A 24,681-nucleotide genomic window follows, 5' to 3' on the forward strand; every position below is an offset into this window, starting at 1 on the left:
CTCCGCTGAGACCACAGTTAAGCTGGAGTCCAACTCATGACGTATCTGAGCAACTTTGCCTGCGAAATGGTGCGCGAACTCGCTGCACCAAGTTGCCAAGCCATCGGGAAGCTCCTGGGTCTCGGGGGGCCGCAGGAGCTCCCCAACAACTCGGAACAACTCCGATGGCCTATGAAGATGTGCAGTGCAAAAAACAATTCAAATGCATGAAGTATATGGAAATACTACTGACTTCTAAATGCTTCTGAGATCTCAGAAAATGAGAGACTGCAATCATTTTGTTGCACTGGTGTATGTATGCATGTGTGCATGTGTGCATATACATGCATACACATATATATCTTGTGACAGAGATGCATGCTTGCTATCTTCATGAGATGTTATAGGTGTGCAAATAGAATACGCAAATCATCATCTACTTTACATGCAAAACATCTCAGTTACAGGGAACAGCCAAAATGTGAGGAACTATTCATTATAGTTCAAGACAGAGAAAAACGATTGTTTGCCAGTGTTCTCTATTGATAAAGGCACCTCAGTAGATGGTGAATTTAAATGTGAAAGGTTGTGGTACTCTTGGAGCTTTCCACCTGCAATTAACTTGTAATTTCACCTATCATTCAGAATGTTGCTGTATCAGGACAGTAGGAAGATGTTTCTGTCATGAAGAAAGGAAGAATTCTGAGATACAATCAGTGAAAAAGCTAATTTTGTCCTGTTTTACATTTCATCTTGCTGATAATACCGTGTTTCCCCGAAAATAGGACAGTGTCTTATATTATTTTTTGCTCCCAAAGATGCGCTAGGTCTTATTTTCAGGGGATGTCTTATTTTTCCATAAAGAAGAATTCACATTTATTGTTGAACAAAAATAATGAACATTTATTACATACTGTACAACAGTTTTCATTACAAACCAACATAACCAAACCAGACAAACTGTGACTCCTGTCAAGAATTTCTTGTTATTACCATTACAGTAGAGTCTCACTTATCCTACATAAACGGGCCGGCAGAACGTTGGATAAGCAAATATGTTGGATAATAAGGAGGGATTAAGGAAAAGCCTATTACACATCAAATTAGGCTATGATTTTACGAATTAAGCACCAAAGCATCATGGTTAACCACAAATTTGACAGAAAAAGTAGTTCAATACACAGTAATGCTATGTAATAATTACTGTATTTACGAATTTAGCACCAAAATATCACGATGTATTGAACACATTGACTACAAAAATGTGTTGGATAATCCAGAATGTTGGATAAGTGAGTGTTGGATAAGTGAGACTCTACTGTATTTCCATGTACAACTTGTATGTACATTTACCAATCCTGCATGCTCTGGTGTTTTGTTTGGCGGGCGCCGAGCATGCTTCCAAACAAAAACTTTGCGAGGTCTTACTTTCAGGGGAGGCCTTATATTTAGCAATTCAGCAAAACCTCTTCTAGGTCTTTTTTTTGGGGGGGGGGATGTCTTATTTTTGGGGAAACAGGGTATGAAGCATTGTGAGGGCAAAATACATAATCACTTCATTACACTCAGCATCACACAGACATAAACTCTTGTTCAGTGAAGATTTCTTATCACAACTATTGATGGGTATCTAGCAACTTCTCATCCCAGACCTCTTATATAGTCAAATATGTCTCATCAGTTACATTGTATAAAGTCAATTGCTGTGTCCATAACTATTGGAGGGAGATAGGACTGCTAGGTCAAAATCATTCATTTTCATCTATCCTTCAAGTTTTCTTCCTCAGAAGAGAGTACTGTATTTTTGTCTCAGGCTCAGGAAGTTTTTGAGATATATATATATATATATATATATATATATATATATATATATGTGCTGTGTTTCTGAATTTAGCATATTGCTGTGAGCTGGTATTTTTCTTATCACATCCTGTCATTTTTCTGTAGTCACCTTGGAAGTCTATACTTGCTGATTCAAAAAAAAAAATCTCCCCCTGGGCATAAATTGCAATGTGTGAAGCTATATGTTATCAGACAGATGTATGCACACCAAAAGACAGGCACCACTAACACAATGGCCCAATAGCATATTTGGCTTTGGGCTTGGAATAGTCAGGACTGACTTAAGTTCTGTAGAGGCCAATGACTTTACCCCAAGTATGACACAGGGCCCACCTATATGGACCACATTCCTCGGAGCCAGTCTGGAATTAGCATTGTGGGGGGCCAGTAGATGTGATGAGCGATGACCAACAGCAATTTCATTCCCAGTGCTCACTTCTTAGCCACAGACCACAGGGAATGCCAAATGCCATTCCCTATCTCTGCTGAAGCTGGGGGAAATTAAGATGGCCATGTGAATGGTTATGGTTGGTTTTGAATATGAACTGGCGCAACTGTAATAATAATAATAATAATAATAATAATAATAATAATAATAATAATAATAATAATAATAATAATAATAATAATAATTTTATTGGCTCATGCAGATGGACCTACATCTGAATTTCTTCCTAGTTTTCTTTCCAGTCATTCCCTGAGGACAGTATACAATGAATAAGCCTCCAGGCTCAACTAATATCCAACTTAAATTTATTTTTTCATTTTTTAACCATAGATCCTAAGATGCAGAGGTAACAAATGCATAAATTAACAGCAAAAAGCCTCTCATAAATCTTTCTAGCTTGTTCTTTAGCCAACGAATACTCTAGCACATCCAATCTTTGCCAGCTCCGAAACTTATATCTGATTACTGATAAGCTAGCAATATGTTCAGCTGAATGAACACATTTTGGAGGAGGAAAAAAGTGTTCTTACTTCATTTGAAGAACTCCAACTTTTTGTAAATGGGGTATTCATTGTATGTGCCAGCATATATGAGGAGGAAAAGAAGTCTGCTGATTTATTTATGAGTGGCACCTAAGTTCATTTCAATCACATTTAGTTTATTCACTGAGTTCCATTCTGAAGGAATGAATTCATTCTGATCATTTCGTCTGTGGCTGAGAAAATTGAACTCTAACAGATTGCAGTCCCCGAAGAAATTGCTTGCTGTTAAAGAGTTTCAAGTAATTGTTAAACTCCCATATGCCTCAGGGGAAATGTATGTCCCTGATTAGAAAAGCAAGCTAGAAAAAGTCAACAGCAGACTTGTAGTTAAAGGACAGGGTGCCATCCTAGCATTGAGTGCACTGGTCCAATAAGGTAGTTCTGAAAAACTAGCCTTTTAATTAACATTAATGCTGTTGATAACAATCACTAAGCATCTGGATATGGGTTATGCAACCCCTGGAATTACTCTGAAGATGGTTGAAGCTTTCTTTACCTGAGATGAAGATGAGCTCACTGAGTTCCAGATAAATGAATGCAGAGGGAACTTATTCATCATTTCTTTCTGAATTATGCACTTCAGACAAGTCAACAGCAAATTAAATAGGACGGTGCACTGACAGATCCTATAGAAGAAAATTAATATGCGACAACTAACAGGACGTTTTGATGGCTTTGGTTCAGCAGGGAGATTTATGACAGAATCAAAGGAGAGCAAATAAACTTCACAGTTATGAATATATTTTGCCTGTGTACTAGGCACTCATAAAACCCACTATAAATTTTAAAAGAAACAATAGATGTTACTCTTACAAGACAAGATTTACAATTAAAGAAGGACAGATTAGTCAGTTTCTAGTTCACCTTAATTTTGCATATTCTGTGTTTATATGTCAGGTGTATCCTATTTCCACATCAATCATATTTTTTAAATGCATGCAAACTTGTATTCTTTTTAAAAATCCATTTTAACTGAAAACATGTAACTTTTCAAACTTTTGAGTACATTTTTGAGCCAAGAAATGTATTGATCCAATTCAGTGATGAGCAAAAATCAAAGGATGACTGGACTACAATCAATTCGTCTCAGAAAATTGCTAGTCTTAAAATGCAGAGCAATCAAAAAAAATCCTATTGCTATTTGCAACATTAAACAATCAATCTATACTTTGATTTCATAGCACAAAGAGATTTTAACACCCATTCTTCCACAGCATTGAGACCATAACCATTATAGGTGCAACATATTGAACTTCTATTTAATTAGTTGGCAAAATTATGAATAAAGATAGATTAATTTGTTTAGTGTCCTTTCATTTTTATTTTTTAATCTCAAGTATTTGATCAATGAAGGAGTTGAAATCATCAGGAGATGCTAGAACACTGATGACTTTGTCACTAATACAGGTTGAGTGAATGCATCTATTCTCACGATATAGTTCTGTGTCAATGTTAGTAACTAAAAGAAACCCTCCTTATTCTTGTTCTTTTTGTTTTGATTTTGTCTGTTTATACAGAATCATTTCTCTTCCCCTCATTATAACCTATATATTCTTTACTATACCACATTGGTGAGATATGGTGGAATTACATACCATTAGTAAGATTTTAAAGAAATTAAATGTATTCTGGTTTCTTAATGATATTCTCTTGATTTATTCACATGGTTTTATTATGTATCCCTTTTATGTTTTTTTTTTCATTGCTGTAAACAAGTGGGGTTATTTTACTCCCCTTGAATTAGAAATCCAATTTCTGTAATGGTGTGGCCAACTGGCCATGCATCATGGCTTCTGAATTTATAATACTGTAACCAAAATTTGGAAGAAAATGACCAACCTAGGATTCTGCACATTAAATGTCACAGAACTAATTCATTAGTATTTCACTGTGCCATAATACCACCCAATGGAATTCTAGGGTATTCAGCTTATTGACGCATATTTAATTTGTTTTTAATGTTTTTTTCTGTTTGAATTATATTTTCTTTTTTTAATGTTATTACTTTTTCTGCCTTGAACTTCATTTTGGGCAGAAAGTTAGACCATAAATGTAATAAATAAAAATTAATGAAAATTAGCACCATTCCCTCTTATATGACCAGATATTAACAGGCACTTTTAGTTTTCTGATAAAGATTTCAATTAAAAAGTGACATGATTCTTGGGAGTTAATTCTATTGAATATAAAAGGCCTTTTTTTCCAGAGTAAACATTTATGGGATCACCAAGAAGAAATATGATTCATCTTTAGAAAGCAAACCAGGAATTGATTTATTCAGTGCTTAACCTTTGCATTGTAAAATTCCAGTAACACTTCTATTATAAGCCTAACAAAAACCCTCGTTACAGAGGACTACTAACAATACAGAATGCCTTCCTACCTGCCAGTCATCCTTTTCATACACAATCAGAGATCAGCATTTGAAAGGTTATAATCTTGAAAGTATTTTTCTCTGCCATTTACGCTAATACAGGTATATTGGCTTCAGACTTCAATTAAAATAGCCTTATAGAATTTCGACATTCCACTTCTGGCCCCATCGTTGCTGGGTGCTATATTCAACTAGCCTTAAAAGGATGCACAAGTTATTTAAATTGATAGGACATATTGATATTGTAATCTCTGGGGGAAAGATAGCAGTTGTCAAAGCTGTCCTTGTTCCAAGAGAAAATGTCAAAAACTATTGAATGCTGACACTATAAATGCCACAATGAGTATGCATTCAATTCAAATTGGTTGCATAAACAAAAGATGATAGGGAAGATACATGGAAACTGTTATGCAAGAGTGTGTTTTTTTTGCTAATTATGCAAATCACTCATAAATACTGATGCTTTCTATGGAGTCAGTGTGTGTCTTTCTTTAGGACATACCACAAAGAAGTAGAAGACGATGATAACAACTTGGTGTTACTGACTGTTTAGACCAGGGGTCCCCAAACTTTTAAAGCAGAGGGCCGGTCCACAATCCTTCAGACTGTGGAGGGGCCGAATTATCATTTGGAAAAAAAAATACAAACAAATTCCTATGCATACTACACATGTCTTATTTGTAGTGCAACAACAACAACAACGAAAGAACAATACAATATTTAAAAATGTAAACAATTTTACCCAACATAAACCTATTAGGATTTCAATGGAAAGTGTGGGCCTGCTTCTGGTCAATGAGATAGTCAAGTTAATTAGGATTGTTGTTGTTGTGTGCCTTTAAGTCATTTCAGACTCTGAGTGAGCCTAAGTTTAAAATTAATTATTTATTTACTGCATTTATTTACTACATTTATATCCCACCCTTCTCACCCCGAAGGGGACTCAGAGCAGCTGTATGTACATACAATATATTATATTATTAGCATAACACAATATTAGCATTATATATTACTATATTGAACTATACCACTATACTATTATATAATATGTAATATATAACATATAATTAATATTATTATATGGTATTACTATTAGTATTATATTGTATAACATAAGATTATTATCAATATTATATGCATATACAATATATTATATTATTAAAACTGATATAAAAATATTATATTATAAAACTGAGGGCGGGGGCCAGGTAAATGACCTTGGAGGGCCGCATCAGTCATTCAGGTTCTCTCCAACAGTCTAGATATCGGTGTGGTATAATCAGATAATGTGCCACATTCCATGCAGTGTTGCCTTTTGTAATTGCAATCTTTTATAGGGTGATTTCTTCAGGTGCTTTGTCAGTCTATTTGGAATTACTCACAGAGCACCCATCACTATGGGAACCACTGTCATTTTCTTTCCCCAGAGGTGCTGAATCTCAATTTGTAGGTCTCTATAGTTCATCTTTTCCGTCTCTTTGCCATCAATTCTGCTGCCTCCTGGGATTGCCAGCATATTGTGTTCTCATTGTTTGCCAGTTTGAATCTTAAAACCCTATGGGATTTTTATGTCACTATATTCAACAACTTTTTCAGGCTCATTCTCTGCTGATGGTAACTGATATTGTTGACATAGATCTCAATGTATTATTGCAACTATTTTAGCATGGTACTCCAGTCTATGCAATCCTAATGTTTGAAGCTATAAGATGGCAGTAGTGGAAATGATGGAGATTATAATGATGATGATGATGATGATGATGACAATGATTAATAAAAAGAATAAAACTAAACCAGCACTGGGCAGTCTTATTTAAATTTTTTATTTAAAAAGCAAGAATGGGGCCTTCTTAGGAAAGGTGTTATGCTATAAAGGGAGCTGCTAAAAAGTTCCTATCTCACACACCCTATAATGATCAATTGTATTGATACTGGTGATGCTTGTGAGCAATACTATTACAGCATTACTAGTACAGTAGTCTCACTAATCCAAGCCTCGCTTATCCAAGCCTCTGGATAATCCAAGCCATTTTTGTAGTCAATGTTTTCAATATATCATGATATTTTGGTGCTAAATTCGTAAATACAGTAATTACATCATAACATTACTGCGTATTGAACTACCTTTTCTGTCCAATTTGTTGTATAACAGGATGTTTTGGTGCTTAATTTGTAAAATCATAACCTAATTTGATGTTTAATAGGCTTTTCCTTAATCCCTCCTTATTATCCAAGTTATTCGCTTATCCAAGCTTCTGCCGGCCCGTTTAGCTTGGATAAGTGAGACTCTACTGTATATAGCTTGTTATGAACTCTTGAGCAAACAAATAAAAATATGCCCTCCTCTCCCAACAGTATTTGAATAGATACCAGTTTACAAAGCAGAAGACTCTCCCTACACTCTGTCAATGAAAGGCTTTAACTTACTAGAAAAAGTCTTGCAGATACATTAGAAAAATATTTCTGCCATTGCCTTCTGTCTGATTTCTTATCTTTCTGTAAGGGGTAATATATTTTCCTTTGGAGGCTTCCAAATGAGTAAACCACAAAAATAGATAAATAAATACAGTAGGCTCTTGGTATTTAAAACATTTATATTCTGCCCTTCTCACTCTGAAGGGTGGAGAACAACATATATATTGCAAACATTCAATACCTGAACATAAAATAAACTATAAATATACATAAACACTAAAATCAGTTAGCTTCACATTAAAACCAATATTTAAAACCATCACAAGTCAGCCGCACTGTATCCAGTCAGCAGGGTAAAATTCCTGTTGCTGCCGTTATTGCACTGCCCCAAAGGCTTGGTCCCCAAAGGATAGGTCTTTACCATCTTTCTAAAGGACAGGAGGGAGGGGGCAGATCGAATCTCATCAGGAAGTGAGTTCCATAGCCAAGGGGCAATCACCGAGAAGACCCTGTCTCTCGTCCCCACCAATCATGCCTGTGATGGTGGCGGGACTGAGAGCAGGTCCTTCCCGGAGGATATTAATCTCCGTGGTGGTTCATAGAGAGAGATTTGGTTCCACAAACCCCGTGAATACCAAAATCTGTGGATGCTCAATTCCCATTATATACAATGGCATAGTAAAATAGTGTCCCTTATATAAAATGGAAAAATTAAAGTGTGTGTTTTTAATTTTTTTAAATAGATATTATAAAGCATTGGATGATTGAATCTGTATGTGCAGAATCCATAGATATAGATGGTCAAAGGGGGTCAGATACATTTAAGAGAGGCCAATTAATGTAAATTATAATTATTCAGTGAAACATCCATGTTCAGGAGCAATATATCTCTGAACATCATTTGCTAAGGAATTGAGAACAATAATAGGTTTTCTCCTAAGAAAAGTGAAGACTTGCGTCAGTTTGGTTTAGGCCCCTTCTACACTGTCCTATATCCCAGGATCTGATCCCATATTAACAGTTTTAAACTGGATTATATGAGTCTTCACTGCCAGATAATGTGGGATAAAAAGATAATCTGGAATCAGATCCTGGGATATAGGGGTAGTGTGAAAGGGGCCTTAGAAACAGAGATAATTTTAAACCAATCTAGTCCAGAGACCCCATATTTGCAATTTTAAACTTAGAAAGAGTAGTTAGAATAACCTCTTCAGTGTCCTCCAGCATATTGGTGCTGTTGCAAACTGCAGTGAAGGAACCTTACAGCTTCTTTTGTTAACAAATGTGGTCACTTGACACACAATGATACAGACTTTTCCTACACTCTGGCTCAAACCTTGCCTAACACATTGTTTTCCTACTTTCTCCAATTCTGGGCAGGCCTGTAAGAACAGTTATATTCTTCATAACTCTTTAAATTCCTAATTTATTTCATTGTACAGAGGAAAATACTGTGCTTTCCCAGCTAATACTAACAACAGAGGATGCTTGGCCATTTTATTTATTTTTAAAAACACACTTATGGTGGTCACACTTAGGATAGAAGGTAGGAGCTGGGAAAGAAGATGAATGTATGAGCATATAGCATTAGATCATGAATTCCAAGCAGTGTACCTCTGCTCCCTCTCCTGAAAAGTGTTCTCTTTTGTTCTGTCTGCCTTCCAATTCTAAGGTAGAGGGAAAGAAGCCAGGCTGTGGTGCAGGTTGGTGAGCAGCCTGCTGCAATAAGTCACTCTGACCATGAGCCCATGGCGGGCTGAGCACTCGTCAATTAAAAAATAAAAATAGCCCCTGCTCGTTGCTGACCTAGCAACCCGAAAGATAATTGCATCTATCAAGTAGGAAATAAGGTACCACTTATAAAGTGGGGAGGCAAATATAACTAATTTACGACGTTGGAATGAGGAAGTGCCGTCACAGTGGATGATGAAGCAGCTGCTCCCCCCTGTGGCCAGAATCGAACATCCCCTCAGGAGAAGGTTAAATAGCCTCTGCATCTGTCTCTGTCTTGGTTCTATGTGTATATGGGCATTGAATGTTTGCCCTATATGTATATAATGTGATCCGCCCTGAGTCCCCTTTGGGGTGAGGAAGGCAGAATATAAATACGTAAATAAATAAATAAATAAATAAAGTAGCATACAACAGTTGCATAATGAAAGTTGTATATAAAAATGAAAACAATTTGATGGTGTATATTTTGAAAAAAAAAATGAACAAAATATTGCACTGTTGTCTGTTCTTAATCGGGATCCCAGCTAGCCATGTTTTTTTGTATACTACATTCCCAATTCTAATCTGTTTTCCTGTCACTGATTTTTTGCCTTTGTCTCTCTATCAGCCATCCTCTTATAACTGAACATGTTCAGTTTCAATGGGTTGCTTCTTGATCATGTAGACCATATTTTATGATTCTAAATTCTGTGTGTGCGTGTGTGTGTGTGTGTGTGTGTGTGTGTGTGTGTGTATGCAAACTTTGAGGTTCACCTTAACCTGCTGAGATCTCCCCTTGTGCATCAGTAGTGCCCATTTTTGAACACTTGCAGATAATGTGTCAAGTTATGTATCTGAATACCTTATAATACACCATTCTATTAAATCAAAATGAAGAATGTATTACTATGCCTAAGTACTTGGGAGTTTGCATGGCTTCCATTCAGAACTTTCAAAGAGATATCTAAGGTGTTGATCTTATTGGGGAGACTATGAACTCCTTAAAGTATGGATATAAACAGAATTTTATTTACTGCTCCACATATAGAAGCTACCAGCTAGAACAGCCTTGGAATAGGCTCCACTGACTATTGTGGAGTTTACTTTTATGAACCATGTGTAGCTTTAGAGAGTTTACTCTTTTCAAATAGGGGCTTTACAGAAGTAGAACTGCTACGCAGACATACTTTTATTCTCTTGTTTAGCTGCAGTAGAAAGGATACAAATCTGGTGTTTGGAGAGTGATCCACAGTTTTTCTTATTAATTTTGTGTTATCATAAAATGGAAGACAGTGAAGCATAGTGGTCTGAACATTAGACAACCCTGGAAACTAGAGTTCAAATCCCTGCTCTGTCATGAAAAGCCAATCACACATTCTCAGCTTCAGAAAACTCTGTGATCTTGTCAAAAGTCAGAAAGGTACACAACAACAACATAGCATACATGTGCATCACACAACAGTGGATCATGTTCTTGTAATATAGTTTTCTGATGTGTGTTTAATCTTCATATAATACTACCCCTCTCAGCATGATAGTGACAGCTCTCCTTCCTCTAGAAGGCCTCTCACACAGGTATATTGAACCTGCAGTCACTGTACAAATATATCAACTAATTCAGAGGAAATTATGAGCCTCTTCTCTTGTGTCAATTGACATGTATAAACATTTTTTTCTTTCTGAACAGACAACAGCAATTTTGGCCTAATTTATTCTTTGTGCTAGTACAGGAAAAAAGGGATTATTTATTCACAAGATACTACACAAAATTTATTAGTGCAGCTGTTGCTGTTTCTACAAAGAATTGCAAATGAACAGAATGGGTGATGAATTTCAACCAAAAATGATTGGTAATGCAAATGTTCATGACTGCCAATGCAGGACAGTTTAAAGTCATGACATTGTTTCTGAGTGCCTACTTTGAGGTGATACTGACGTTGCTTCTTGCATCAAATCAGCTTCGACCATCTTGGAGAGATATCTCAAAGAATCCCAATCATCAAAAGTCATGGTGAGGTCTTATACACTCAGGGTTGTAACTTCCTTTTTTGAATAATGTGGTGTCTTCCTTTATCTACCGCCTTGCACCTCACCAAGTTTTATCATCTTTTTGAAGGGATATTCAGCCATCTGAAGCAATATCATTTTATCCCTCAATCCCAAATGTCACATCCCCAGCCTAAGAAGGAGAGAACAACCATTAGTTTCTGCTGGACTTAATCCCATTCCAGACTGCCTTAATTAGCTGTAGACTGCAAAGCTGTGGTCAGGGAACTGTTTTGTTGGTTTCTTTACTTACAAAGCACCATGTACAGTGATGATGCTACATAAATAAATGATAATCGCAACAGAATAAAAACAACTATTTTCCACTTATTGGCAAGTGATAGTGATGCCCTCCAAATGCATGGCGACCTCAATTGGTTGGCGTGTTTCCTTCCTTTCCTGATATTTTTTATGTCAGCCTTGTCTGAGATGAGTCTAAACATTGTCCTGAACTTTCCTACCCCTATGGAAAAATAGGGAGGATTTAAACACTTTAAAATTAACTGGAATGGGATGGGGTGGAAATTGTGTAATTGTCAGTCTAGCTAGAAGACTGGCCTTGCACACATGGCAATTTGTCTACCTCTTTAAAGCTTTTAAGGAAGTGTTAGAGCAGGGGTCCTCAAACTAAGGCCCACGGGCCAAATATGGCCCTCCAAGATCAATTACTTGGACCCCAACCTAAACCTGAAACAACTTGAAAGCACACGACAACAATCCTAATTAACTTGACTATTTCATCAACCAAAAGCAGGCCAACACTTCACATTGAAATACTGGCAAGTTTATGTTGATCAAAATTCTTAATATTGTACTGTTCTTTGATATATTTTTTTTGCACTACACATAAAATATGTGCAGTGTGCATAGAAATTTGTTCACATTGTTTTGAAACTATAATTCAGCCCCCCAACAATCTGAGAGACTATAAAACAACCATCTGCTTTAAGAAACTGAGGACCTCTGTGTTAGAGCAAAAACATGGGTTGAGTCTTTGTCTAAGCATATCAAAGTTAAGGCACATCCTTTGCCCAGATCAAATCACCTAGTCACAGCTGCTTGAAAGGAAAGGAAAATAAATGAGATGTCAGTGTCTTGTTATTGTTGTCAATGAAAGCTCTGCTCAGGTCTTGTAATCTCCCTGATCTTCCTCTTTTCCTACTGCTCTCTACCTTACCCAGAATTATAATATTTTCTAGTAAGTCCTCTCTTATGACATGGCCAAAGGACATTAGCCTCATTTTAGTCATCTTGGCTTCTAGGGGGGAATTCAGGCCTAAGATCCATTTATTTGTCATTTTTAGCTATCCACAGTATCTGCAAAATTGTTATCTAGGTCCATATCTTAAATGACTTAATTTTTTCCTATAAGATTTTTTAATTATCTAACTTTCACAACCATACATAGAAAGAGGGACTATAATGGCATGGAGAATCCTAACATTTATATTCAGTTCTATATCTTTGCACCTTAGGTCAGTGGTTCTCAACCGGGTCCCCAGATGTTTTGGCCTTCAACTCCCAGAAATTCTAACAGCTGGGATCTCCGGGAGTTGTAGGCCAAAACACTCGGGGACTCACAAGTTGAGAATCACTGCCTTAGGATCTTCTCTAGCTCTTTCATAGCTGCCCTACAAAGTCCTAGTCTTATAATTTCTTGTCTGCAATCTCCACTCCAATTACTGATGGAACCAAGGTATGGAGAATCTTGTACTGTTTCAAAATCTTCATCATTTGCTTTATAGTTAAGTAAATTGACTGTGTTTGCACTCATGAAATGTATTCTCCTTTTTCATATTCTTAAATAGCATCTGTTTCTGATAATGAAACACAAGGGAGTTAGCAGCACAAAATACTAACAATCATTTCAGCTGTGCCTTCCATGACAGTGTGACATGAATTTTCTGTTGGTTTTATGCTGACTATACAGGTTGACATGACTCTGTCATGGCTTAATACTATGGAATACTGGGATTTTTAGTTTGGTGAGGCAATAGCACTCTTTTGCAGAAAAGACTAAAGACTACAATGTCTGGAACTTGGTCGCATTGGGCCATGGCACTTAAAATTGTATCTATCTGCATTAATTCTATAGTGTAAATCCATTCCAAATCTCACTCTCTAAGGAGGTTTTCAAGGTTTTGAATCTTTTTGGTGCTTTGTGCTTTAAAATCTGAATTAATAGATTTACTCCCCTACTGACACAGAAGCCGTGACTGCCCACAAGCATAAACGTGTGTGCTTCTGTGAGGGAGAAACTGAAAACCCTTAAAATGATGAGGAAAAAGAACATTTGTAGCATCTTTAATACTAAACCATTTGTTTCAGTATAATTTCCAGTAGACTACAACCTGCTTCTTCACATCCTTTAAATGAGAGTGCTTAAAAAGTAATAAAACAGCTGTAATAAAATTACCCAGGATGGCACCAATCCCAAGTCTGAACAAATACAAACTCCTTAATAGCATACTGTGTGCACCCTAGTCTGCTTTTCCTTGAAAGAAAGGTGGGAGTGTGTGCCTATTTATTACAACATGTCTTCTCTCCCCTTCTAAAAAGGCAAACCTATGGTATGTAGGATTTCTGGGATAATTCAGATGGACTAGATGGAAGAAGCAGGCTAGAAAGGGCAGGGGAAAATAAGGAATTGAAATGGGATGAACTTTTGCAGTTTCGGACCAATCCAGTTTCTTTTCCCTTACAAATGCTATATTCTCTTATTTACATTGCTTTCTGAATTTCTCTCTGAGGTGAAGTTCTAGATGCTATTTTAAGATATGCAGGTTTATGTAATTTCAGGGAGAAGCAACTATGTCAAAAGCACTTAAATTCCTCAAAAGCTACCAACGCTCTCTGAAATGGAGCAAGAATGATTGAATGGATCAATTACAATACAGCTGCCTCATCACACTAGAGCATGAATCCACTTTAAATCCAGTTTCTGTTTCCTGCAGAACTCTGGGGTTTGTAGTTTGGTGAGGCTCAGGACCTGTCTGGCTGAGCTATTTAAAGCCCCTCCCTAAAGTGGATTTAAAGTGGATCCAAGCTGCAGTGTGATGAGGTCCCAGGAATTTGTTGAGGCTATTCAGAATTTAAAAACAGATAAATCTCCAGGCCCTGATAGCTACATGGTGACATACAACAGATGATGAAAGATGAAATAACACTGATATTACAAAAACAATCACGAATTCTGTACTGGAAACAAATCAGATACTGTAAACATAGAAAGAGGCCAGCACAACCTTAATCCCCAAAGATCAAGACAAAGAATTGGTTCAAAATTATAGATCTATTGCATTGTTAAATACAGATTATAAAAAGGGAGAACTAGACAGAGAAGAATAGTCCATTTTACGGGGGACAGGATGGTTGAAGGAGTAGAACTATTTCCCCCGTTTTCCTGTTACCCCCCCCCACACACACACACACACACAATGTTTCCGTAGTGGAAACAGCCCTTGTTTATGAAATGGGAAGTGAGGAAGGGGAATAACCAGTGACAATGGAAGAAATTGCTTTTCTCTTTCAACTATTTCTCCTGTTGTACCCCTAGGCTGCATAGGCACCTCAAAACCACACTGGAGCAAGTAAGCTGTTTATGGAAGATTATATGCAAGCAATAGCACATTAAAGTTCACAGTCAATAAAATGGGTTTAAACCCACAAGAACAAAGTACTTGATAAACTTGAAACAAGAGTCTATAAAAATCACTCAAAGAACATAGTCCAAACTGGATATCAAAGTAAGTCCCATGAAAGATATAACTAATAGTCCAAATGAGAATTTCAAGAATTAATCCAAAGCATGAATCAACTGAAAACACAGGAAAGTACACTGTAATGCAGGAATAAGACTCCAAATTTAGTCCAAGGTACAGAGTTCAAGCTGGAACACACAACAAGGGACTCGGCTGGAAAGAAGGCAAAGATCTTGGTTGGAACAAAGATCCAAACTGCAAAATCAACTGGAAACACGAAACAAGCAAGGCTGGAACTTGAAACAAAATACAAGGCCGCAGACATACACATGAAGCAAAGATCTTCCTTCTTGAATTTGCAATGTTACCACTTATGGCTGTGTCAGAGAAAGCAAGGCTTCTTATGGGAAATTCAAGGTCCCATACCGTGAGAAGGCAGCTCATTATTTTGTTTCAAAAGCAAACGCCTACTCTGCTACACTCCTTTTCTTTTCTCAACTGAGTTATCACTCTCCTTCTGTCAAGCTCATTATTCCTCCCAACTTTATCAGTTCTTACATACAAACTAGAATGTCCATGTGGCACCTAGAGATCCTACCTTGACTGCTGTGAGGAATGAGGTTCAAACTTCCTGTTTGCAACTATTCTGTCTCTGGTCCCAGAATCCACTTGGACAAACTCTGGCTGCATCTCAGGCCCAAACCCAGAGTCCTCTGGCAAGGCAGGTGGGGGAACAAACTCCGGCTGCACCTCTGACAAGGCAGGTGCAGGGACAATCACAGGCTGAATGCGGCCAACCTCAGGCTCAGCTGACAGCTCAGATGGAGGCTGGGCTAAAACATCTCCTCCCATAAAATGGACTATACTTCTCTGTTTAACACCCCCTTTTGGCCTCCGCCTGGATAATGGAACAGTATCAAAATTCTAACATGAGGATTTCATGTTTAAAATCACATTATGATTTTGGATTATGTAATTTTAATAATTGATGTAATTGTTTTTAGATGCTTTAATTCTCTGGTTTTTAATGTAGATGTTTACCAGTTGCATGTTATTTTAAGGTATTGAATTATTGCTGATATATGAGGCCACTCTTGAGTCCCCCTCGGGGTTGAGAAGGGCAGGGTACAAATATAGTAAATAAATACATACATACATACATACATACATACATTATATTTTTACACAATGAACTAGATAATACGGAAACAACAAAAAATCTTAAGTATATGACAGGATACATAAAAATGTGATGATATATTTCAATTAAAAATAATAATTTTCACAAAAAGTCCTAGCAAATAAAAACAAAGAGAATATAGATACACAAATTCTCTAGCCAAAATGGTTGAATTGAAGTTGTTCTTTTACACCTGTCTTTAAGTGTGAACTATGTAATGTTGCATATTTATTCGGAGCAAGTGGAAGAAAAATAATTGTTTTAACTGGCATGGAAGTAAAGGAAAGAAAGGCTTGTTTATAACAAACACCACATAGACCAACCTAATCTTGATAAGGCAGAATAAACATTCCCACTTTTTTTGTAAAAAAACAAAACAAAAACCCACACACTTGTTTATTTGTATTTGGCAGCGGGGTGATTGCTTTTTTTATCCTCTGGGAAAGAACTTTGATATAGCCAGTTTCACCTTGTTTGCAGGGACTTGTAAAACACTGGGCTTTTCATGAGATTGCCATTTACATGTAACCAGAACATGAGGAGAATATAGTCAAGCCTGTGTATTAAATGAAAGTCCTTTGATGAACTGCTTCCTAATTTTTGTTTTTCACCTGGCAATATGTTCCACCAGCTGTCTGACATTTCTTCTTAAAAGAGCTCAGCCAAATTCATTATCATAAAGAAACCTTTAAGAATTCTTACCCCCATCCTGCCAGCACCTCTCTCTGAATGACAATTTGGTATCAGGGATTTCAGAGTCACTTTTCTTTCCTAAGGTGTTTATTTCTATTACTGCTTGATTAGTATTGCAAAATAAAAAAACATCAGGGGGGGGGGGGGAGTGGATATACTGCAGTTCAGAGATGGCATAATATTCTAGATCAAATAGGACTTGTAAAAGTTTCCTTTTGGATCACAACTCCCCACTAGGGTGTGCTGGGAGTTATAGTCCAATTTTTTCCAGCACTTCAAATGAGGTGAAAGCATTCAACACCTATTTGGGATTACAGTGTCTTTCTACAGTTTGGATCATGCAATGACAAGTGTGCCAATTTGTCTGATTGCATTGGCTGAATCCACCTTATTCTTAGCATTACATAACTGAAAATGTGCTTACTCTGTTTCCACACCCCATCTCCTCTTCCAGTCGTTGTCAGAATTCATCTCTCTCCCCCCCCCCCCCCCCCCGTCCCCCATATTGAAGGAGTTTGGAAGGATCTTTTATCATGGCTATTTTATGCAGGTTTCTTGCATGGCTCAGAAAGGCTGGATTTTTCATTCCAGTATCTACACATTGCTTAATGGCTAAGATATTTATCCTATAAGATATGAACAGCTGAAAACTATGCTTGGGAAAATGTACACATTTCAAATTTGAGCAAGAACACAGCTCTGAAATGCTTTAGTTAGTGAGGAAGAAGAATTGCAGATAATATGCATGTGATACATACCTGGATCACATGGTGAAGATGATGTAGAGACGCTACTTCTTTGATGGCCTCCATGGGAAGAGATCAGAAGAGCTTGCAGGAGGTAGTAGATGCCAGAATACTGCATGTGATAAGGGTGGAGTATACAGGCTATTGTATGCCCCATCATTTAACTCTTAAAATCTTACAATGTGAAGAGCAACCTGATCATCAATCCATCTATTTTTGTTTGTGTTTCCCTGCCTCTATTTTGATTTTTGCTGCCTCTTTCATGTTGATCTCGTGCCTTGAATGCCAGAGTTCTTACACTGTATGTTTTTGTTTCATTGATTTTGTGGGTGGTACTAGGCCAGGCTAGTAGTTATTGTGTAGTCATTGTGGAATGCCTTGGTTCACTGATTCCCAAAGTGGGCGCTACCGTCCCCTGGTGGGCGCTGCAGCAATCCAGGGGAGCAGTGATGGCCACAGGTACATATATCTTTCTGTTTAATTGCTATTAAAAAATTTAAAAAAACTTTCCAGGGCGCTGAGTAATATTTTTTCTGGAAAGGGGGTGGTAGGCCAAATAAGTTTGGGAACCACTGCTTTGGTTTGTCCCATCACTTCCTGGCAGGTGAGCAATTCAAATATCATGTGGAGGCTGTCTAGACCCTCAGCTGGACCAGTATTAAGCTGCTATCCTTGAGCCCTTGAACTAAGGAAAAGCTAAAGGACAAGGAGAAGAATTGTGTTGTGAAAACATGTTGGCATGTGAAAGCATGTGAAAAGGAATCCCTAACACCCAGGAAATTAAAAATTGACTACCATACCTCTTCTATTCTAAGACACCATTAATTGTATGACACACACAAATTTCAGTACCATCAACATAAAAAACCCTTTAATTATACATATAAAAAGCACCCCTGATTTTAAGATATACCCCATTTTTAGAGATGCTTATATAAAGGGAAAGTGGGTCTTAGAACTGAAGAAATCCAGTATGTATTCTAAATATGCATAGCATTTTGTTATAAATTTATTTGTATGGTTCTGTCTGATGGACTTATTGGACTTCATTTTGGTGAGATCCTTAGATGTCTCTATTAGGGACTCTGTGAATGCATTATAGTTCTCTAGCAGTGATTTATAAAGGGTTAAAACCTGATGGGTTAAAACCTGATGGATGTGGTGACATACAAACTGCATTGACCCTTCCCCTTCCCCACTGTCCCTGAACATCTCTGTAACGGCTTTATAATGACTGCTACCAATTTTGTAAAGAATATATAACTACTGTCACCAATTTGTAAGGGACTAAGAACGACTAAGGTTCTTTCAGGCAGGGGGAATCTTTTTATCCCACCACTGCCACCAAATTGTGAAAATGTAGCCATTAAAGACTCAAAGAGGAGATGTTTTAATTTTTTTCCCTTTCTTCTCCTTATTCACTTTAGATGGTAATGCAACTTGGTTTATAATATATGCGACAGAGGCTTGGATGTTGGAGGAACAATAACAAGTTTATTCAGGCACAGAGCTTAATGGTTACAATGTTGTTTTTCACTTAGAGGCACTTTTGTTAACAGTTACAATACTAGAATGAGGTGAGTTAAACTTCCTAAAGTGTCATTTCTTTTACTTAAAGTAGTTAGAACTTCTTCCTCTGCTACTTTTAAACCGTAGTTACCCTGTGATATACGATCACAGATTCTCTATTCCTTACCAGGACACAGACTACATTAAGTCACCAAATTTATTTTAAACTAACTCAAAAATGAACAATTGAGTCTCCTTGATCCACTCAACCTAGGATCAATCTTCCCTGTGCCTCATCAGAGCACAGACTGAATCCCTTTTTTAAACTCTGCACTTCTTCAACAAAACAGCAGTTGGCTCTGCCTACTTCTCCATGGCAACCAGCCTCTGAGTGCTGAGATGCAATAACTGTAATACTTACCCTGTTAAAACACAAACACACAATTAAACATAACATCTGTAAACCAAAAATTCATACTTCTTTACAATCTCAAAGTAATTTTTACTAAGAACTTTGAGCACCTAGTATAGTATATATAGTCGGAGGTGAAATATTGACAGGGATATCAGTTCAAGTGTAGATGAAAAAATAATAACAAATACATTGTATATTCACCAAGCTATGGATAATGAATAAAACAGGACCCCAGCAATAGGAAAGCTCTGTAGGAGGTTAATTGTGTCATTTTGGCTCCTTAAGGCCTGGTACTTTGAGAATAGCAATCTCAATTCTCCAAGATAATTTTAAAGATACACAATTAGTCTTCAGGGGCAGTGCTAGGATGTCCAAGTATAATTTAGATATTATTTTCTTTATCATTTTCTGTGCTAAGATTACTATAAAGAAGATTACAGGACTTTGATATTCTTTTGAGAATGCTGAATGACATTCAAGTGCTTCATGGTGTGTGAGCCCTCTTTGGATGAATAGCGTTAATTACCTAACTTAATAAGGACTGCAGGACTTTTTGGGTCAGTTTCTATGCTGAGAACCATTGTACTGTTGAAATGAGTATTATGAGGAAACAAAAAGAAAAGTCTTTGCGAAGCATGTATGTCAGCTGTAATTTACAGTGATAGATGTGAGCATTAAGGAAGTAAATTTTGGGGAGTAAGGAAGCATAACTCTTACTCAGCAGAAGACATTTCGAATAATTTGGGTCTATTGAATATTACAACTACTGAAAAGTACTGTTAGATGGTTAACTTTTAAGCAGATTTTCCTAAGACTGCATTTTATTACATTTAGCTGCATATGAAGTTGTATAGAAAATCTGGGGCCACTGAATTTCCAAATGTAAGGTCAGATTTCTTTCCCTCTTGAGACTAAGATTGCTATCCAAACTCAAGCTTTTTTTCTCTACTCAGCCTCAAAACTGATACAAAGTCTATAGTTGCAATATATGCCTATTTCACTGCAGAAGGAAGTATTGCAATACATTTGTAAGCACATATAAATAATTTTGCCTCATTCATCTAAAATATTTATGAATAGATCATATCAGACATCCCTCAAGCCACAAGGAGAGGCAGATAAAAATAAAATGGTTGTTGTTGTTATTCCATATTAAGAACTAGAATACAGAAATGAATATTTTCTGTCAGTCTTACAATTTCACTTCTGATATAATAATATAAGCACCAATTTAGAAACATCTAATCCGGTGCTGTAGTGCTGAGTTTTAACAACCAAAGTTTTATAAAGGTTTTATAAAATTGACCCTTTGGACCTACAGATATTTTGACCTGCAACTTTCATCAGGTTCATGCAGGATGGCTCATAGGATGATATCTCCATGAGGGATTTTGAGGAAACGGTGGCTGGTTGTGATGTTGTCACAAGACCAGTAGATCCATTCTCTGTTTTATGCCTCTCCTTCCACAACTGCTCAAGGATGAATGGGAGACATTCAGATGTTGGGACCAATTCCCAAAAGAGGTGCTAGGAATAATCCTGCATAACCTGGAACAGTCATAAGAGGAGTAGCTATAAACTGCTGCTCAAGAGTGATGGATGTACTATGGACTTCAGCTGTAATTACTGAAAGAAGAGCCTCCAGCTATAACATCAGATAGTGAGATTTCCCCTTTTTTACTCACTACAAGCATCAGCATTTGATTTTTTCAACTGATCAAAAGGAAATTATTCTAATATAGAACATGATCATCCCTTCCTTTCTATTCCCTTTCATCATCAGTTACCTAGGACATAACATGAACAGACAGTTCTACACATAGAATCTTTCAGCACAAAACTGGAATAATGCAGCAAGGCTGACTCCTGAACCATGCCCTCCACCTTTCCATGGGAAAGCAGTCAGTGTCAGAACAAGAAAAATCTTTGTTTTTAATTTTGGTTCTCACCTTTCAAAATGCATGACAGATAATTGATATTACAGTGAAAAGTAGACATGCCTGCATTGGAACTTATAAATACAATAGTGGAATATGTCAAGCTGACTTGCAATCCATCTCTTAGCTGCATGATAGAGGCAATTGCCCTATGTTGTGTTTTCCTGGAATTATAGAAAACCCGTGAGACATAAATACTTTTCAGATTGCTAGCACTAACAGGAAAATGGCAACATACCATTGATTTTTCATTTTCAAAGGTTAGTACAACCTCAAATTCTTCCTGAAGCCAAGAGCGAAATGAAGCTATTCAAGCATCCAGTGTAAAACAAAATACTTATTTACTGGCACAGTGACTTAACAAGCTGAGGGAACTGTTTTCTGTTCAGATTTCAAATGAGATTAATTCATTGTGCAACAGTGTAGATTGAAAAATACAGCAATAATTAACACCAATTTTGTTCTTGACTAACACTCAGAGAACAGAGAAAGTTACTTTATGAACCAATTATTTTTGAAGAAGAGAGAGAAAAATGCTAGTGACACGGGATATGGATTTTGTTATATTGTTCATTTATGTGTTTGTTTTCCTGTAGACAGCAAAACAAAGTAAATTCATGGTATACAATTTAATTTTACAATAATTTTTATAAAATTGTTTATATAATAAATTTATAAGGAAGATCTTATATGCCCAGATGATGAAAAATAATAGGAATTACATCTACTGCTCCCATTTCTGATTGGCATGAACTCAGTGAAAAAGTTTAATTAGATCCTAAATACATAGATTTACATACTGAGCTGGAGACCAAAAGGTCCCAGGTTCAAACCCCCGGGAGCGGCGTGAGCGGCCGCTGTTAGCTCCAGCTCCTGCCAGCCTAGCAGTTTGAAAACATGCCAATGTGAATAGATCAATAGGTACCGCTCCAGCAGGAAGGTAACGGTGCTCCATGCAGTCATGCCGGACACATGACCTTGGAGGTGTATACGGACAACGCCGGCTCTTCGGCTTAGAAATGGAGATGAGCACCAACCCCCAGAGTCAGACATGACTGGACTTAACATCAGGGGAAACCTTTACCTTCACCTCTTAAATACATAGATCATCTTTGTACGATCATGAATTCTGTAAAAAAAAAAATAAGGTCCTTAATTAACAATAAGTCTACATATTATGTTTAAATATTATTCAAGTAGATCCACCTATATATTCACTCACCAGTAATTGATTCAATTAATCTCTTCTCATTGGGATCAACCAACAGGATGTTAGCCATTGAGTATGCACAAGTCCTATAATTGTATAAGGCAGGGAAGTGCACTAGTCCCATCCCCCGTGTTGTTATTCCCATTGACTTCCAGTATTTTGGATACAGTTGTATTTGTTTCAGCAAAGTTAACTCTGCAATAAAAAATCTCTGCCATGCACAAAAGTATTCTCTATTCAATAAATGTAGTATTGATATGCACTTCCTTATGCATGAAGGATGGAGAGAAGCAGATAACACAACATAATAAATTATCATAACAAAGAGTGAGGCAAGAACTGCAGGGAGAAAAATCTACTGACTAGAAAATCTCACTGAGAAAAAATAATACATGACTGAAAATTATAATATTAGACTCAAATGTAACGTTTCATCAGATGATTTTTATTCACTCATTCCTTTTCATATGCTGAACTATCAGCCAAAGCAGAAAATATATGCTAGTCACCTACAAATACTTCTATGCATTTTTCCTGCCTCTACCATCACTAAAATGCAATAAAGCAAATGCACTTTCCTGTTCTGCATATGATTAGGTCATAGAATCACAGAGTAGGAAGTGATCTCAAGGTCCAGTCAGTTCAACCCCCTGTCATTCAGAAAAACCCAGTCAATGCATTCCTGACAGATGACCATACAGCGTCTTTTAAAATCCTCAAAAGCAGGAGACTCCACAGTAGAATATTTGGTATCTAGCAGATTAGAATGCATCATAGCTAGTGCTATATATGAGTTTATGGTAGGAAACAGGAAAGAGAATACTCAAAATACCCAAGTAATGTTTAAAAAGGGAAAAATTTACTTTTATTCTTGCAGGTAACAAATCTCATAGAAAAGAGCAGACAGACAAAAGAAAAGTGTGTGCCAGTCATCTTAGGGCAGAGAAGCCTCATGATGGTAATAAAAGACACTAAAGCCTTTAGGAAGAGGGGGGAAGTGACTTCAACATGCAGCAGGAAGCAAAATGTGAGTTACACAGATCTAGCAAACAGAGGTGAAATCAAGAACGCTATAACCGACTATCATGACTATTAACAATAGTAATTTCCTTAAAAATGAAACTACGCACAATTATGGACTTGCCATGCAACCCATTGCAGCAGCTGATAAATTCTATATCAATGGGCCATTGAATCTTTTCCATGTATTTGTCTAAATTTTAAAGGAGCTAAAATGTTGAATTCTGCATTTTTAATAGCTCCTTTGGAATTTAGATTAAAACCCAGAGTGGCTTTAGAGCCCTGCTGACATGGAAGATACAATTTTTCCTGGCCCATGGTGCCTGAGGGTCTAAGCTTCAAGTTGGATCCAAGCTGCAGCAAATAGAAAATGCACATTGCCAGGATTACAGCAGCATGAATTAATGGGTTTAAAGCACATTAAGCAAAGTCGGGGCAAAATCTCAGTTAAGCCCCTTAATGCACATCAGTGAGCCCTGAATGTAAACCCCACTGCACCGCAACATTGGCTCAATAGATTGTGAAGCACATTGTAGACACCTGCCCAAGTTGGAGTGCATTTAAAATTCAGAAAGAAGGGACAAGGAGCTGCAAAAACAAAACAAAAACACAAAAAAAACCCAGGGGCATAGCTGGGCAGCAGAGGTCTAATAGACTCCTTGGAACCGATAATAGATTACATTCATTTTTAACTATCTCTTTCCCTTTTTTTTTGTAACCTTGTATGCCTTTGGTGAACTGACTGAACAGTGTAAAACAGTTTAGGACAATGCTTTAGACTTTGAACATTGTAACAGTAGCTTTCAATTTTTCCACCATTATTCCATCGCCCAGTTTAAAGTGGAATCATGACTGATTTACTCATAGTCCACTGAGAAATACTAATTTAGATAACTGGGAGTGAATTAGTG

General features: G+C 37.0%; 1 protein-coding gene across 22 annotated transcripts in view; it reads right to left on the reverse strand.

Moving 5' to 3' along the window:
• The window catches only part of mgat4c (MGAT4 family member C), a 432,147-nt gene that overhangs the window by 376,631 nt on the left and 30,835 nt on the right, over positions 1 to 24,681 (reverse strand). For 2 of the 22 annotated variants that reach the window (XM_062982763.1, XM_062982764.1), the window contains exon 2: positions 22,466 to 22,669. The exons of the other annotated variants lie outside the window; for them this stretch is intronic. The gene's annotated coding sequence lies outside the window, so the exon portion shown is untranslated. The remainder of the gene's footprint in view (positions 1 to 22,465; positions 22,670 to 24,681) is intronic. 22 annotated transcript variants of the gene reach the window in all.

Source organism: Anolis carolinensis, chromosome 5 (assembly GCF_035594765.1).
Source record: "Anolis carolinensis isolate JA03-04 chromosome 5, rAnoCar3.1.pri, whole genome shotgun sequence".
Lineage (NCBI taxonomy): Eukaryota > Metazoa > Chordata > Lepidosauria > Squamata > Dactyloidae > Anolis > Anolis carolinensis.